At 39.1% G+C, this 16,918-nt stretch overlaps 1 non-coding gene across 1 annotated transcript; it reads right to left on the minus strand.

The window, feature by feature from the left end:
- Window positions 1–629: 629 nt before the first annotated feature.
- trnar-ucg (transfer RNA arginine (anticodon UCG)) lies at window positions 630–702 on the minus strand. The gene has a single exon. It is a non-coding gene; the product is annotated as a tRNA-Arg (tRNA).
- Between the last annotated feature and the right edge of the window lie 16,216 nt (window positions 703–16,918).

Raw genomic sequence — 16,918 nt, forward strand, 5'->3', positions numbered from 1 at the left:
CACTGAAAGCTCCGAACTATTAAACAACAATAAAGGTTTAACCTCTGCAGAGAAACAAGACTGGATGTGCTTTGAGATGAGAGATTCGAACTTCAAATGCTGCTCAGTTATAATTTCATTTTGCTGTGGAGGGTGCTGATGTAATGACTGACTTAAGTAGAGAGGTTTTCAGGGTGGAACACCAGAATTTCACTTTTGCCAGCGCTAAGAGGAAGAAAACTGGAAGACAACCAATCAGTTATTGTTGGTAGTGAATCATTAACTCAGGTAGAAGAGGCGGATGTTTTTAGTAGATGAAACAGAGCGGCATGTATAATGAAAACTGAAGAGGACCAAGGAATGAGGCCTGAGAAACTCCACATACGAGGGGTATGTAAATTATATACAATGATTATCTATAATTGGTTGAATTGAATTCTTCTGGAAATCAGATTAAACAAAGACAAACAGAAGTGGATGAGAGACTTGGTCAGGTTGAAAGAACCTGATAAAATTGCCTGCAAAGGGTGTGTGGACAGAAAGAAGAGGAGCCATGGGACAAGCTTACTGGCAGATTTAGTTTGCTATCCACCACCAGTTGAACCCAGGTGCCACATTATCTAGTGGGCCTCAACAATAACTCTCAGCAACAACCACGAAGGGACTCGAACCCTCAATCTTCTGATCCGAAGTCAGACGCCTTATCCGTTAGGCCACGTGGTCTCACACCTGAAGAGCTTTCACTGCAGCTGACTGAATATCCAAAATCAACCCACCAACAACAACTTCACAACAACTAATCAGAGGTAAATTAGTCTTTACCTCATCCACCTGGGTACTGGTGGCTTTGTCTAACAGGTGTCCCCACTTAGCCTCACTTCCACTAATATGAGTCATAAAAATTAACTTCTCCGCTGTGTATTTGTGCTGTTGGTGCCTTTTGGAGCCAATTTAATGACTAAAATTACAGCTTGCTGTATGGTACAGAGGATCCAAGTTGTTTGTGCTGCGCTTTCACTGAGTGAAATTCTATTAACCTTGTTTTGTAGCTAATTAGACAATATACATGAAGTTTTGGTTTCAGCTAAAAACTCAGGTGTTTAGTTTGTGTTTTTCATGTGAGTTAACTTAAAGGCGCAAGGAGATGCAGAAGTTGACTTTGAATATGAAAACTGGCAGTTTACATAAAGATATCTAGTTAGCACAATGTTAATTCATCTGCTGTTTTCCAGCCAGTAGAAGCAATCCTATAGCTGCTACATATGGACTAGAATTTTTTTTAATAACAGTTTATTCAAGTAGTTTATTCAAATGTTACGGCTGTATCTCTAACTCTGACTTTGACGTAAAACATTTGCCATATTTGAATTGTAAGTGACTGAAAGAAAACCGGATGAGGCCAAAATGTGTCTGCTATCTTGAAATTGGTGCAATAGACCTCAAGGTGATGTATAGCTTGCACACAGAGTCAGAAAAATTACTACAAAGAGAAAAATGGCTACGGTAAGACTTGAAGTGTCTTTAATATGGATGGTGCTTGTTATAACAACATTTTTCAGATGTAGAAACTGGATGTAAAGCTGACTTGTTTTTGTGAAATGTCATTTTGTAGCTACAGAGTGTTGCAGAGACATGAAGGAAAAATCATTTCCTCTGCGCTCCAGGCGACCTTCACAAATCACCTGAGTGGCTTGATTGCAGCCATAACTCAGCGTAATGCCCAGCACTGTAACGCTCGCAGCAGCCCTGACCCTCACAAAACATTTTCCTCCCGGCCTTATCTGTGTTTATGACACTTTGCCCGCCGCTGTGTGAACAACAAAATGAGCCAGATGGGACTGACTGAGGATCTGTCCAGATTAGCACGCCACCTCAACACAGCGGCAGCCAGAAAACAGGATCAGCACGGACAGGATGGCTTTCCATGAAGAGCTGGACAAACCTCAGCGTGCAACAAGCTGTCTCTATAGCTTATTATAGATACACGATGATACACGTTTGATACACAATGTGTTTGTTTGATACACAGTGTGTCTATTCCACCAGTTTTTGTAGTTTATTTAAATCATCTCTTGGTGTTTTTGCTACTACAAATCCATCAGTGCATGTCATGTTAAAGCTTTAAACCTCCTATCAGCGATTTATAAACAAAATGTTCACAAGAAAGACATTTTCATGAGGACGTATGATGAATGACTGTCTTCTAGCACCACCTTGAGGCCACAACTTTTACCTGTTCTACCGTCACAAGCTTCTTCACTTCCAATTTCATAGCCAGAGATCCATAAAAAAACCACAAAACAAAAACAGACAAATGCACACCAAGAAGGCGAACAACAGCCAGGGAAAATTATACGTGACCGATGGTGCACAATGACCTCCACAAGAATCTAAAAACTCCGCAAAAAAAGATTAGTAACAAACCTCAAATGTGTATAATGATCCTTCAACAACGCAAAATGACTCCACAAAGGGCCAAACTAATGACAGCTTGCTACAAAATGATTTCTAAATGATATAAAACAACCACAAAAACATAGCAATCATGCTTAAGATTTACAAAAAAGACACACAATGACCACAAAGAGATGCAAAACAATTACAGAGGACTAAAACAGCCATGAAAAGACCCGAAAACACACAGTGGCACAAGCAAATCCCCAAAGGACATAAAATAACTCAAAAAGATACAACAAAGGGATAAAGAACAACAACAAACGCTACACTAAAGAACAAAAACAGACTGAAAATGATCCAGAAGAATTACAAAAAGAAAGATGACAACCACAAAGAGAAGATTATGCCAAAATTATCAAAAATTATGCAAACACACCACAAAGAGAAAAAACAAGTCCATCACAAAAGCCACAAAAAGCTCAAAAAAAAAATCTCAAGAAAAACTGAAAAAATGATGGCAAAGATTTACAATGTGAAAGAACAGATACAAAATCACTTCAAAGGATCAAACTGATGGTAAAATGATAGAAAAAGAAACCAGAATTACATCAAAAAGATGGAAAAGGATCACAATCTGCAAAGATATCAAAAGGTAACATAAAAACATACCATAAAAAAGAAATTGTAAAAAAAATTGTTACACCACAGTTACAAAAAAATCCCCACAAAAAGACAAAAAAAGACTCAGACAAAAATAAAACTAGCCACAAAAAGGTGCAAAATAACCCAGAAAAAAAGAGAGATGCCAAACAACTGCTGAAAGACCCTAAATGGTAGAAAATGACTACAGCAAGTTATTAAATAATCACAAAGAATGAAACAGTCAACCCAGAGAAATAGAAAACAATTGCCAAAAGGAGACACAATCAATCCCAAAGACACAAAATGACCACAAAAAGTGCAAAACGACAGCCATATATTCTAAAATAAATCTTTTAATGACCATAAAAAGACGTAAAACAGTCACAAGGAGATGGAGAAAAGATGCAGATTCCCGACAAACAAAAATAAAATAAAAGAATACCAGGGGCACAAAAAACAAACCCAAGAAAGAGTAAGTAAGTAAAAGTAACATTTATTTAAACAGCACGTTTTAAGACAGGAATCTGTTACAAAGTGCTTTACAGGAATAATATAAAAACATAAAGACACAAAACAATCTGAAATGAATTTTAAATGGAAAAAAGAGACGTAACTACAAAGAGAAATACAACAGCAAAAAAAATCAAAATAAAAAGACAAAGGGACACAAGTCAGCTGCAAAAACACAGAAAAACACAGAGGAAAGTAAAAAGTAAAACTGCTTTTAAGAAACTGTAATGTAACTGTAGTGTCAGAAAACATCTCTGAACTGATGCAAAAAAGCCACATAGTGACTTATAAATGATGCAGAGTTTACTGAAACCAAGTGAAAAACATTAGGGTTTTTTTTAACTTCCTTACTTATTAACTCATTTATTTATTTTTAGGAAAAACTTTCAACATAAAGAAAGTCATCTAAAAGTGTGGGGAAAACTACATACAGCTGACAGACTGAGAGCTGACTGCCTGCTGCTTGGATTGCTCATCAAAGAAACTGATGTTTGTGGCTCACACTGCCCTCCAGAGGTGACAACTGGGAATTACAGCCTTTACTTTAAGTTTGTACTAGAGCAAAATATGTCATTTACTGAGCACTATAATCAGATGCATTTCACTTTAAAAGATAAGCTAATGCCTCAAAACCACTTAAAGTGAGATCATTTTAATGAGCTGGTGGATTTATGGTGACTCTACAGTTCATTATGAAGCCTTTTAGTCTGATTTGAGTGTAACTATCAGTGACCAGCATTCTTTAAGGTTTTATTCTTTTAGGCTCGAGCGTATCTCAGATTGTTCTTTGCAGGCGTTTGAGCTCAGATGTCAGACGCTGTCTGCTGTAAACATATCAGACCCCAGAAAGTAAAAACTAATTTAAAAACTACAAATAACTGATATCCTTCAGGGAAAAACTTAAACCTTTAGCTTAATTGTGTGTTAATCCCGTATTCTGGTTGGCTGCCAGGCTGTGACTCAGCGGCCTGATGAAGCCCGGCGGGAGGTGCTGACCATAGACTCCTCAGCTTTTTACATAACGCCGTCTCCTGGGAGGAAAAATGCTACTAAACACCGGAGAGAGACAGAGAGAAAGAGGCTGATCTGCTGAGGGTTTGCTCTTATTCTATAGATCAGACACTGGGATAAAAACAGTGTCAGCAGCCAAAGAATGCATTACAGTATCTGACATACTTTCACCTGGTCGTGCACATGTGTAAATCATCATAGGGACACACTGAGGACGTTTAACGGCTTCATTCCTGGATTTAATGTCTTAGATCGTAAATAAATGTAGAACAAAATATATAAAGCTACCAAAGGACGGATTATCTGGGCACACATATGACTGAATAAAGGCTAACTCTTTGCTTTAACTCTAGTGGGCGAGGACCCGTACATGAGAACCTACATGGACATCTAAATTGGCCTCCCCATGCCTCACTGTGATGTTGTAGATTTAAGGTCATAAAACTGATTAGTAGTTTTTATAATACTTAAATTGCATATACTGCACATATAAAATTGTAAAATGATTTAGCAGAGGCAGGGACGAGTAGACAAGAGAAACTATTTGCAAGGAGGTTAAAGGATGTTAAAGCTGCCAGGCAGAAGGAAAAGAGGAAGATTCATGAATGTAATGAAGGAGGACATGGAGAAGACAAGAGGAAGAAAAATACAATTTTTTCCAAAGTTTAATAATAAAATTTTATTTTATTAGTGTTGAATTATATATTTTTTCTTTCCAATTTACAAAACCTTTGTTTGGTCCTCATTTAACTCCATGCAAGTCAAGGTAAGTATCAACAACATTCATCCCAGACTGCTTTTACAGACTGTTGTTAAAAGAAGAGGCGATGCTACACAGTGGGGAACATGACCTCGACATGTTGCTGTCATTACCTTTAATATGAGCTAATATTAGTTTTAAAACAGTACATTTTCTCAGTTTAAAAATGATAGTTTTCATATTTTCTTGTGAATAAAATATGAATTTGTGAGATTTAAATATTGTTTCATTCAGTTTTTATTGAAAATTTACACAAGGGTTGTAAATAAAAGCAATGACATCAACACTGTGGCTTGAAAAACTATGAGTCTGTTAGTAGCCTATTACTAATACAGAGGATTATTGATTTTTTTTTTCTCCCCTTGTGAAAGTGGATGATCCTACAGTTTCTAGCCAATGCTCTAACCAGCTGAGCTAACTCGCCTACAAAAGCAAGCAAATAGCAACACTTTCAACAAATAACTGACCCATCGTGGATGGGTGTAGGGTAAGGTGTTGTTTAACTCGTAGCTAAATTGGGAAACCTTGGGCTGACTTATCGAGTTCCACCTTCTTGTGGATTATTGATGATATTGTATGTAAAGCTAGAAGAGTGAACAATAGCTGATCTTGCTTAGTAGTTGTTCCCAAGACATGACTGGAAAGGTAATCATTGTTCAGGAAGTGAACCACACTCATGCTCAGCTGCTTCTCCTCAAACACAAAGACACACTTAGCATCTGAATGATGAATGCTAAAAGTCAGACACTGAACCCCAAAGTCAGACACCTTATATATTAGTTTACTTACTAGCACCTTTAGACTAACCAACAAAACCAGACAAGGCTTCAGAAGTTGGCTGTTGTTGGTGCACGACTACTCGCTACACCCTATACCTGGGACGCTCCATGAAGAAGCCTCTTGGATGAGACGTGAAACGTCATCAGCAAAGTCCAGTTGCTTTCTTTCCAAGCTAATGAACCTACCATGACTTCAAGTACTGTGAATCTGCATAGACATTATCTTCTACTCCCTGAAATAACTGAGCCCAAGTATTTCAGAAAAATCTCCAGTGAGTGGGATGAAAACAGGCTTGCATTTTGATTTTCTTGATCTAAAGTATGAGTCAAAACCACAGATTGCTCAACATTATGACTTGGTAGGTCTCAGGAGGACGTCTCACTCTGACAGCAAAAGGCAGACAGATTTAAAAAAAAATGAAGACAGAGAGAGACATGATTGATGGTGCTCCCTCGCCAGACCCTGTGAGTCCGGTTTCCAGCATGTTTGGCCGATTCTCGGCTAGCTTCTTTGCACAGAGTTTCAGTGTTTGAAGCGAACAATGAAACAGTCTGTAGACGTCCGCGTGAGGAGTGTATTTATCATCAAACAAAGACACGGTTTATCATGTAATAAACGGCTCTGTTCTCCAACACTGGAAACACAAAGAGTGAAGGGAGGTCAGAGGTCAGATCGGGCGCTGGAGGAAGTCATCTGGGGAATTCAGCACATTGTAGAGATGACTGCCTCATAATATCATCTGCACAAATCACACCTGTTTTTTCATGGTGATTACAAATGCCTGTGTGAAGGTTTGTTTTACAGCTAAAAGGAGAAAAATGTGACTCAGCCTACTCCATCCAGTGACTTTGAATATTACGCCGTAATCTCACAGGACTAATCAAACAATCCATTAAAAGTTTGAACTGAAGGATGTTACATATTTTATTTTGTTGCTTTTCTTTACAATTTCTGAATCTTGTTTTCTTTAAATTGAGGAAATATTCTTGTAGGAGCAATTTTTTGGTTTGAATTCAAGGACCACCCTTTAATAGTTAATCCTGACTCTAAAGCAAGAGCTCCAGATGTGATTGACCATGTGCTCTAATGTAGAAGGATTCTAACTTTGGTTGAACAGACAAAAGCCCCCATTACACATGGCTGCAGACACAGAAATGGACAGCTGGAGACCCCCCACCTGTGGTGCATGTGTAGTTGTTGCTTTGTAATCTACGTCTGCATGGTGATAAAAAACAAAACAAAACATCAGCTACATGGAAGTCTGCACTTGTGAAAGCGGAAGTGCTTAACTGACTTACAGGGGGCACAAAACAATGTTTGTACTTAGGCAGTGTAGCCCACACGAGCAGAAACTACAAGATCTTAGTTAGTTAAATGCTAGCACTTCTTGTTTAATTATCTATGCAATCATTTTGTGGATAGTTTACCAGCCTGCTTATTTTTATACTAGAGCCATCGGAGCTAACTGGCCTCATGGGTCCAGGTAAAAATGTAACTTTTTCCAGCATTAACCACCAAAATCACTGTACAAGCTTTGATTTAATGCGGGTAAACTACCTGTTTAGGGATCAAAAACAGGACTGAAGTGCTGGAATACATCTTTGAAGAACTGCTGCTGGCTTTGAACCCAAAGTGAGATATTAAAAAGGTTATTTCACACTTTAATCCACATAACCAGAAACAAGAGATTGCAACTTATTTCACATTTAATCCTGGCTAAAAGAAAATACCAACAGTCAAAACTATCCTTTTGTCAAGCAACTGTCAAAAACATACATTTCTGTAGCAGATAGTAATTTAATTTTTTATCTATTACTTTTGGCCATTGGTGAGGTCTTCAGGAGAAAAGCTTCAACACTTAAAATATAACTAAATGAGAGTTAATCTAGAACATCACCTGACCTGAGGCAGGTTAGCTCTATAGCACAAGGTACCATAGCAATATACCCCAGTAAGAAGGAAAACATCTTGATAGTACTGAAAACCTTGGTTGACCTTGAATTGACCTGGACAGGATAAGATGAAAGCCTGCTTTGCTTTACAGGTATTAGAGGCTTTCATAGTTTGGTGCTGTAATCTGTCTGGTTTGTCTGAGCTTTGGTTCCTTGTAGCACCAATAATCTGTTGTTGCTGGGAGATCATTGTAGGAATGTAACCTTAGAAATGGTTACCCATTGTTTGGAGCTGATGGCCTAACTGGCAGAACACAAAACTACTATCAGTTACACATCTAATGTTCAGACATGCTGGACTGTTTTGCACTTCTGACATATCTTCATATAAAGATATGTAGGCATGGTGCAAGTTTTGTTGGTACTATAAGCTTTCTGTTTTAAGCTTGCTATCCAAGTGCTATCCAACTAGTCATGCTTGGTTGGATGCAGGTAAGCAATTTCTGCAGAGATCATTGCTGGAAGATAATGAAATTATGACCTTGATATGAAGATATGAAGGCATGGGACAAGCCTGTTGGTACCATAAGCTTTGTGGTTTTCACTTGTAGTCTGAGTGCTATGGACCAATCACAGTTGGTTGCATGCAAGAAATCAAGTAATGTTCAAGAACAAAATTCTTAACAGAAGATTTATATATTGCTGAGCAAAAGAGATGTTTTTAGCAAACAGCTTCTCTCAAGAGGCAATCCCACAGTTTAACCCGGAGACCAAGACTAGTTGCACGTGATGGGACTTAAACCCTCAACCACCAGATCCAAACGCAGACGCCTAGACAACTTGGAGCCATTTAGAGGTTTTAGATTTCTAGTCTAGATGACTGAACTGGTCTTTTAACTAGTTACTATAAAAAGATGTTGCAGCAGGAATATGCACCACAAGGCAAGGTTTTCAGTACTAAAAGGTTGGTTACCTTCATCCAGCAGTATAATCGCCATAGTAATGTGTGCTGCAGACCTAACCTGCTCAAGACTATGGTTTGCTGTTGAAGCTTCTGCTCAGTGTACCATGTGTAACCTCTTTGTGCATTTCTAATATTATAGTTTTATGCTGCAAACACACGTATTCATAGTTGTAACTGCTCAGACACCATCAGCACCACCTCTTTCATCTGAACACAGTCATAGCTAGATTGGGAGACCACGGGCAACTTGCAGTCACAAGTGCAATGGTGGGAAAATTAATCTACTTTAATGCATGTGCTTCTGTGGGCCAGTTAGCTCACATGGTTAGAGCATGGTACTGATGATGCCAAGGTCATGTGGTCAACCCCCATACTGGCAACAACTTAACTACCTTAGCCGTAAGGCAGTTAAGTTAGCATTAAATTAATAACAAGTAGTTTCTTATCAGCTTAGAATAAAAATGATAGTGTTTATATTTCTAACACTGCAACTCTGTGGACAGTTTTCCCTGCACTGCAGACATTTACTGTATGTTACTGAAACAATCACCATTTTAATAAGAATTAGCTTTTGACACAGAACACTGACCAATGATCGATTATTGACTGTGCTGTAAATCTGAAAAATGTCTGTCGCAGCTGGATCTCGGAGAAAATGTGAATACTTAAATGAATATGAGGCTGAAATAACTTTAAGAATCTGAAACTTAACTAAAAATATTTTAAAGCGAGTTTTTATATGCAGCTTCAGATTCCCTTACCCTGACATTGGCAATCAGGACAGGTGGTCACACGAAGGTGGTTATCAAATCAATAAGTTAACCCAGGGTTTCCCAATCTACCTTTGAGCACAATCACAGCAGCTGATTTTGCAAAGTAAGATAACAGTATAATATTAGACAATATAAAATGGTTATTTACAGGGTATATAGCCAAAACAGCGGTGCGAGTGGAGAGTGTTGAGAAGGAAGAAGCGCCAGTGGATGTGTGAGAAGATACCAACGAGATCTGTTGTTGAAACGAGATCTGGATGAAACAGCATAGCATAATAAGGAGGAGAGTTCAGCCCTTATCATCTCGACCGGAACTTACTTCTCCTTACAGCCAGGATGGGGTTTGAACCCATGACGGTGATGTGATTAGCACCAAGCCTTAACCATCTCAGCCAACTGGCTTACAACAAGACCACTTAAAATATGAATTTTTGTAGCCATTCTAAAACATGCGTGAGAAAAGGCACTAAAACATCAAAATGCAATTGATTGTTGAAACTGAGAAATCATGTTTGTCCTTGAAGAAATTTATATGGGAGTCAATTTAAAAACCAGCAATTGCTTCAGCCTGATGCTCAGCTCGACGTCCTTCCAGCTGCACACCTTGTTCTTGACTGCCTCCCTATTTTCCTTAATCGAGCACACCACACCCAGGGACATCACTATTTAGCACTTAGGCACCATTCACACAGGCCTAGAGACCGGTTGTCAACCTTGGTGAAAACCTTGTGATTGCTTGCTTTGCTGGTAGGTTGCCAAGGTCACAAATTAGCTGATTGGTAAAGAAGGATGCTGATCCGAAAAACTGCTTTGGTTATTAGAATCGTGACCTGATACAATTAATGAAATTTGTCACAGCTATCAGAAGCATTTCATGATGGCAGGGCAATGAAAGCAGACTGAGCAGGACTAGTAAAGCAGTCAACTTAATAAAATTGAGCTATCTTATGATTAAAGCAATTACCACCAACAGCTGTAATTATAAGTGGATAATATGAGGGTTGAACCAATGACCTTAGTGCTAGCAGCACCATGCTCTAAGCATTTGAGCTAACCAGCCACTACACCGAGTGGGAATACTTTTTTTTCCACATTACACTCAGCAGGTATGTAGCCTCGAGAATTTTGTTTTTGTTATTTTGTTTGTAAACCAATTAAATAACCAAAAGGTCTTCATGCATTCTCAGTCATCCTGGTAAGGAGAAGAGAGGAATGAATGTCAATACAAGCAAGAAAGAATACATCTTTGTGAATGAGAGAGAGGTGGAAAGGTGAAAGTAGATCAATTTAAATACCTTGCATCAACTATCTAAAACAACTTGTAGAAGAGACAAGAGGAAGAGCTGAAGGTGACGGAGTTGAAGAGATGGACAAGATCGGAAATTCTTCACAGTGTTCGGAAGACATGGCAGGGAAAAGCAGAGTGAGCACAACAGGTACAGCTAACTTAAGCCATCATCAATATGGTTAATTTCATGCTAACTTAACTGCTTTATCACTAAGGCAGTTAAGTTATTGCCAGTAATTGAGGTGAACCCATGAACTTAGTCTTTTGGGCACCATTTGCTAACCATCTGAGCTAACTGGCCTGAAAACCTGCAGGCGCGCCAGCCAATTGATAAAAGGCAGCACTTTTACTTCAAAGGAAAGAGTCAAAACTTATCATGTAGAGAAATAAAATGATTGAGGTCATTACAGTTAACCAAGTGGGTTGTAGACTCTGTTATAAGTTAATTTTAACTTAAGGCAATTAAGTTAGTGGTAACTTAATTACCTTATTGCCAGTATGGGGGTTGATCCCATGACCTTGGTCTTTTAGCACCATGCTCTAACCACCTGAGCTAACTGGCCCAGTGACACACAGCAAAAATTCAGATTTAGATAAGCTTTATTGTGTCTTTGCAATGTTTTTGTGAGTGTATGCGTGAGGTCAAAGATTGGCTCTCAGGTACCTCTCTTATCTTAAATGACAGGAAAACTGAAATCCTCGTGTTAGACAGTAATATCCCTCGTGGCCAACTCCGTGACGCCTTTGGTTCCTTTGCCAGTTTCCTGTTAGTGACCTGGGTGTGTTACTGGACAGCTCTTTTAAATTCGACAAACAAGTGTCTACTGTTGTCAAATCTTGCTTTCATCAATTGCGTCTTATTTGCAAGGCCAGACATTATGTCCCGCACAGGGACCTGGAAAAGCTTATCCACACCTTTGTGACATCTAGGTTGGATTATTGCAACTCCGTTTACTTTGGTCTTAACTCTACTCTTCTCCATAGACTGCAAATTCTTCAGAACGCAGCGGCTCGTCTCCTTACTGGTACCGGGCGGCGTGCCTCTATTACCCCTGTCCTTGCTGACCTGCATTGTCTTCCTGTTAAGTATCGTATTCAATTCAAAATCTTGCTGCTCACCTTTAGAATTATTAACAATTTAGCACCAAGTTGCCTCATTGAACTACTTAGATTATACACCCCTGCTAGAGCACTAAGATCATCTTCCCAGTCACTTTTGGTACAGCCGAGATCCCGGCTGAAGACTAGAGGTGACCGCGCGTTTGCCTTGGCTGCACCTGATCTGTGGAATAACCTCCCTATTGCCATCCGTGAGTCCAATTCCATTCATTCCTTCAAATCGCAGTTAAAAACCTATTTATTTAACCTCGCCTTCTCTACCAGTTAATGCTTGTTAGTTAGTTAGTTTAATGCTTGTTGCTACCTTCGTTCTATTCATAACCTCTTTTAATTATTTTAAAAATTTTTTGACTCTTTTGTCTTTTACACATAATGTTCTATTATGCTTTTATATGTATTTCTGTTGTTTCTGTGTTTTTAATGCCATTAACCTGCTAGCATGTTTGGTACTTTGCCATGGCCTTCATCTTTCTCTTTTACTTATATCTGACCCTTTCCTATGTTAAGCACTTTGGTATACCACTGGTTTTTAAATGTGCTATATAAATAAAGTTTGTTGTTGTTGTTGTTGTTTATTAATCCCAGAAAAAGGGCAAGTTGTTCACCGCTACTCCCACACAACGTACTCCCACAGTCAAACACTAATCACAAACACTGTTGCATGTCAAGGCCGAGTTCATCAACAATGAGGTTAAAGAATAAATAAAAACAAAGTAAGATAAAACATAGAATAACAAAGATAAATGTCTAAAAATGAACAACCGCAGAAAGATTAAGCTAACTGAGCCCTGTGAGCATTAAGTGATCAAATAAACAAGGTAATGAAGCATAATCTGTTTGTTCTACACTGATGCAAAGAGGAAAGGATACCTGTTTGCCATAAAAAGTAAAAAACAAAACAAAACACACATTTAAAAAAAATATTAAGTAAGAGTATATTAAATAAGTATACATGTTACAGCACAGTCAAACATATGGTTTTACATTTAACCCAACATTTCTGGGATGAATTTTAATGAAAAGCTAGCATATACAAACAAGTTGTTTCAAACAAACAATTGATTCAGCCATCCTGATAGGCTGAAGCAAATTGTTCAAAAGTTTGGGTGCTGAAGTTGGCATGGTTTGGACATGGACAGAGGAATAGTGGATATGGAGCTGTCAGTCACCTGAAAAAAGCAGAAGAACCATAGAGGGCTTGTCAAGTACCATCAGGAGAACAAAGAAGCAGCAGACCCACCAATAACAAGACAAACACAAGGACATAACAGCAGGCAAGACAGCAGCTCCTCAGGGAGGAATAGTCACAAATGTAGTGGGCACCGGTGGAGTGTAACCACAATGGTGACCCCCAATGGACACACCACCATGACAGCAAAGCCCAAAGGGAAAAAGGGATGCTGTTTTCAATTGCAGGTGATCAGATACGTGCCCTCACTACAAAGTAACCACTGTAAATGCCAATTAAAACCATGAGCCCTAACCCTACTGTGGCTTCTAACCAACCTGAACATCTTTATCTTAAATGAAAGCAACTAATGCATCCATGGAGGGACTCGAACCCTCAATCTTCTGAACCGAAGTAACACGCCTTGGCCATTAGGCCACATGGTCACACACAGGCATAGCCACAATTATCCCATTAAACTGAACCTGTGCACTGTATAGTTATGCTATTGGTGCCTTTCAAGCCAATTAAATAACCAAAAAGTCTTCATGCATTCTCAGTGATCCTGGTAAGGAAATCCCAGAAAGCTGATGGAGTTCATGTAAACACAATGTTTCGTCACTGATGCAAATGACTTCTTCAGTCTTAGCTGACTGCAGGTTTCCCCAACCTTATAAACAGTACATTGGCATAATGGCCAAAACTAGTACCACTGACAGACAATGGGCTGTGAGTTCAGTTTCATTATCCTTAATATGCAAAATGGCACTACCATTGGTCAATGGTTATAAGTAGCATTCACAAAGAGTGGGGAATGGCTGCACTCACAGCATTGTAAGATGGTGAAAGATGTACCCTTTTTCCTTTGCATGTACATTCCCTCCTTGAATCCCCGCTCAAACCAGCATTACGCCATGTCCAGGATGTGCACATCCTCATCACTGAAAGAGTAAGTTTGACTAGTTTTCTACAACTGCAATGAAAAAATATGCAAGAGTCAAGATTCAAATGCTAACTTTATTGTCATATGTAGGCTCTGGACAAAGTTGCTGCTACTGTAAGCTTTCTGGTTTCTGCTTAGGAATCAAAAGCCAAAGTGCTAGTGATTGCTGATACTGACCGGTCATGTTTGGTTGTATGCAAATAAAGAATCTGCCGAGAGATACAAGTCAATCTCGAAACCAATGGCCATTACTCGAGAACTATTTAGATTTGTGTTGTTTTATTTGTAAACCTTAATCGAACGGTCGAGGTCAAGTTATGCTCTGGAGAGGAGAAGATGTTGGGGCTGTAAACTGAGCAGGAGTGGTAAGGTAGTCAACCTAATAAGACTAATAAAATAAGACTTAATAAGATAACTATGTTATCATTAAGGCAATTATGTTATCTCTAACAGCCTTAATCATAAGTGGCCAGTATGTGGCTTGAGCACATGCCCATTACGTTGGGATTAGTAGCACCAGGCTCTAACCATCTGAATTATCCAGCCCAAACACGCAGTGAGAAAAACAGATTTTTTTCTAACTTGACCAAATATGGAAGATGCCAGAATCACCAGGTCATTTTGAAACACTTGGGTACCACAAAGGGCGTCAAAAGTTGACTTTAAAGTCCCCTGGCCAGACACCTTCTCCATTAAGACATATGCTCATACAGTTCAGCTCCACCTTATTTATAATGGGGCATAGTCCTACCTGACAACATCCAAAATCAATCTGCCATCCCTTGCTCAGCATAGACAGTTTCCCCTTCAAAAAAAACTGTATGAGAGGTTTGGGGTTTTTTTGTTTTTGTTTTATGTTTTAGCTGAACCACCTGGAAAGTGGTGGGTTTGTCTAGCGTTTGTCCCCACTTGAACTGAAGTCATCATTAAAAAACAGATTAGTTTTTGGTTATTTTATTTGTAAAGAAAACAGGAATCTCAACCTTGAATATAGCTAACGGCTTCCCAACCCCAGCACCCTCTGCCTAGAGACAAACTGATCTGTATGCCTGTGTGAACAGAATCATTTTGCATCAACCACAAAGGGACATAAACCATCAGACTTTTGAGCTGAAGTCAAATGCCCTGTCCATTAGGCCACATGGAGATACTCTAAGCTGTGGTATTAAACCTTATTTATTACCAGGCAAGGTCCCACCTGGCTGAACATCCAAAATCAATGCACTGAAAGTGTAGATGCTGACTAATTATTTGTTTTCTGTACACCCCTGAAATGTTTGTTTATAGCATTTAGGGGTAAAATGTTGGCACCGAGACTTCAGCGTCAACTTCAGCTTATTTGGCTGGAGCAGATGTGCTGTTTGTGAGCCCTCATTGGGCTGCAGAGGGCACACGTCTGGCCAACTTAAGCAGTGAAAAGAGCGTCTTCATTAACATGCACAGCCAGCCGCTTCCTGTGAAACAGGCCTTTGTCACCCAGCAGATGCCCAAACACAGCGAAAAGAGGCAGAAAGAAGAACATAGATGGATGCTATACGAGCCATTATGAACAGAGAGAGGGCCACAGAGGGAGAGGTTTGGCACTTTGTCTGTTTATCTCAGTTAATCTTAATTAGTCCTGAGGTGTTTGGTAAATACATTTCAGTTTTATGCTCTTTAACCAACATGTCATATTAATAACTCAAATAATTAAAAGTTTTTGTGTGTTTAACCATTTAACCACATATAAATACCAGGACTGGACCAGGTCACAGAGATGTCACCTGTTGGTTTCTGTCATTCTGAGGCTTTAACATTTTTCTAGCCACCGCCATGCTGTTTTGTTTGGAGCCAGAGTTGCCATGTTTAGAAGATAGAGTCCTACATTATCAGCAAACTCTAGCAAGCTTAGCTAGCTAAGTAATTAACAAATTAGTGCTAAGAGATGGGCTACTTTCACTCACCAAAACTGAAGCACAAATTTCTTGGATGTACACTTAACCGCACAATACCACACGTTCTTCCTTCTCACTAGCCAGTATGAGGTTTGGACCTTGGAGTTAACCAGCTGAGCTAACTGGCTGCCGTGTACAAAGCTTGAAGCAGTTTTATTCTCCACCAAACAATATTCAGTGACTGAGTTTCATGACAAGTTTATGAGAGGTGAATTAATTTTTATTACTTATTCATTTGAATTCTGTCAAGGCTTAAAGTTGACTGTTGAGCCATAAAAGTGGGCGTAGCTGCTAGCTGTCAGCCAGTCTTCATCGCAGCTAGAGTCACTGAAACTCTCCACCACATCTGTGCTGGTGGTGAAGTCATTATCTGACAATCCCAAAAAGTTGATTCTGTTCATCTGGATGTAGCATTTTCAGTGGGAGAAACATTCCTTCGCCAGTTGACTTTTTTAGTCAACTAAAGACGTCACTCGGATGAAAAGGCTACGTCCAGATGAACAGAAACAACTTTTTGGGATTTAGTTACCTGGATGATTGAGAATGCATCAAGATATCTGACAATGAATATGCAAAACCTAAGTATAATGACTGTTGCGTTAAGTATGATACAGGCTTTGCAATTATCCATTTTATGGCCAGCATAAGAATTGAACCTACGACCTTGGCGTTATTAACACCACACTATATTCCTGTGATAACGCTAAGGTCACGGGGAAAAGGCAATGCATTTTGCATCTTCAATCAGGTGGGAATAC

This window comes from Pelmatolapia mariae, linkage group LG23, assembly GCF_036321145.2.
Source record: "Pelmatolapia mariae isolate MD_Pm_ZW linkage group LG23, Pm_UMD_F_2, whole genome shotgun sequence".
Taxonomy (NCBI): Eukaryota; Metazoa; Chordata; class Actinopteri; order Cichliformes; family Cichlidae; genus Pelmatolapia; species Pelmatolapia mariae.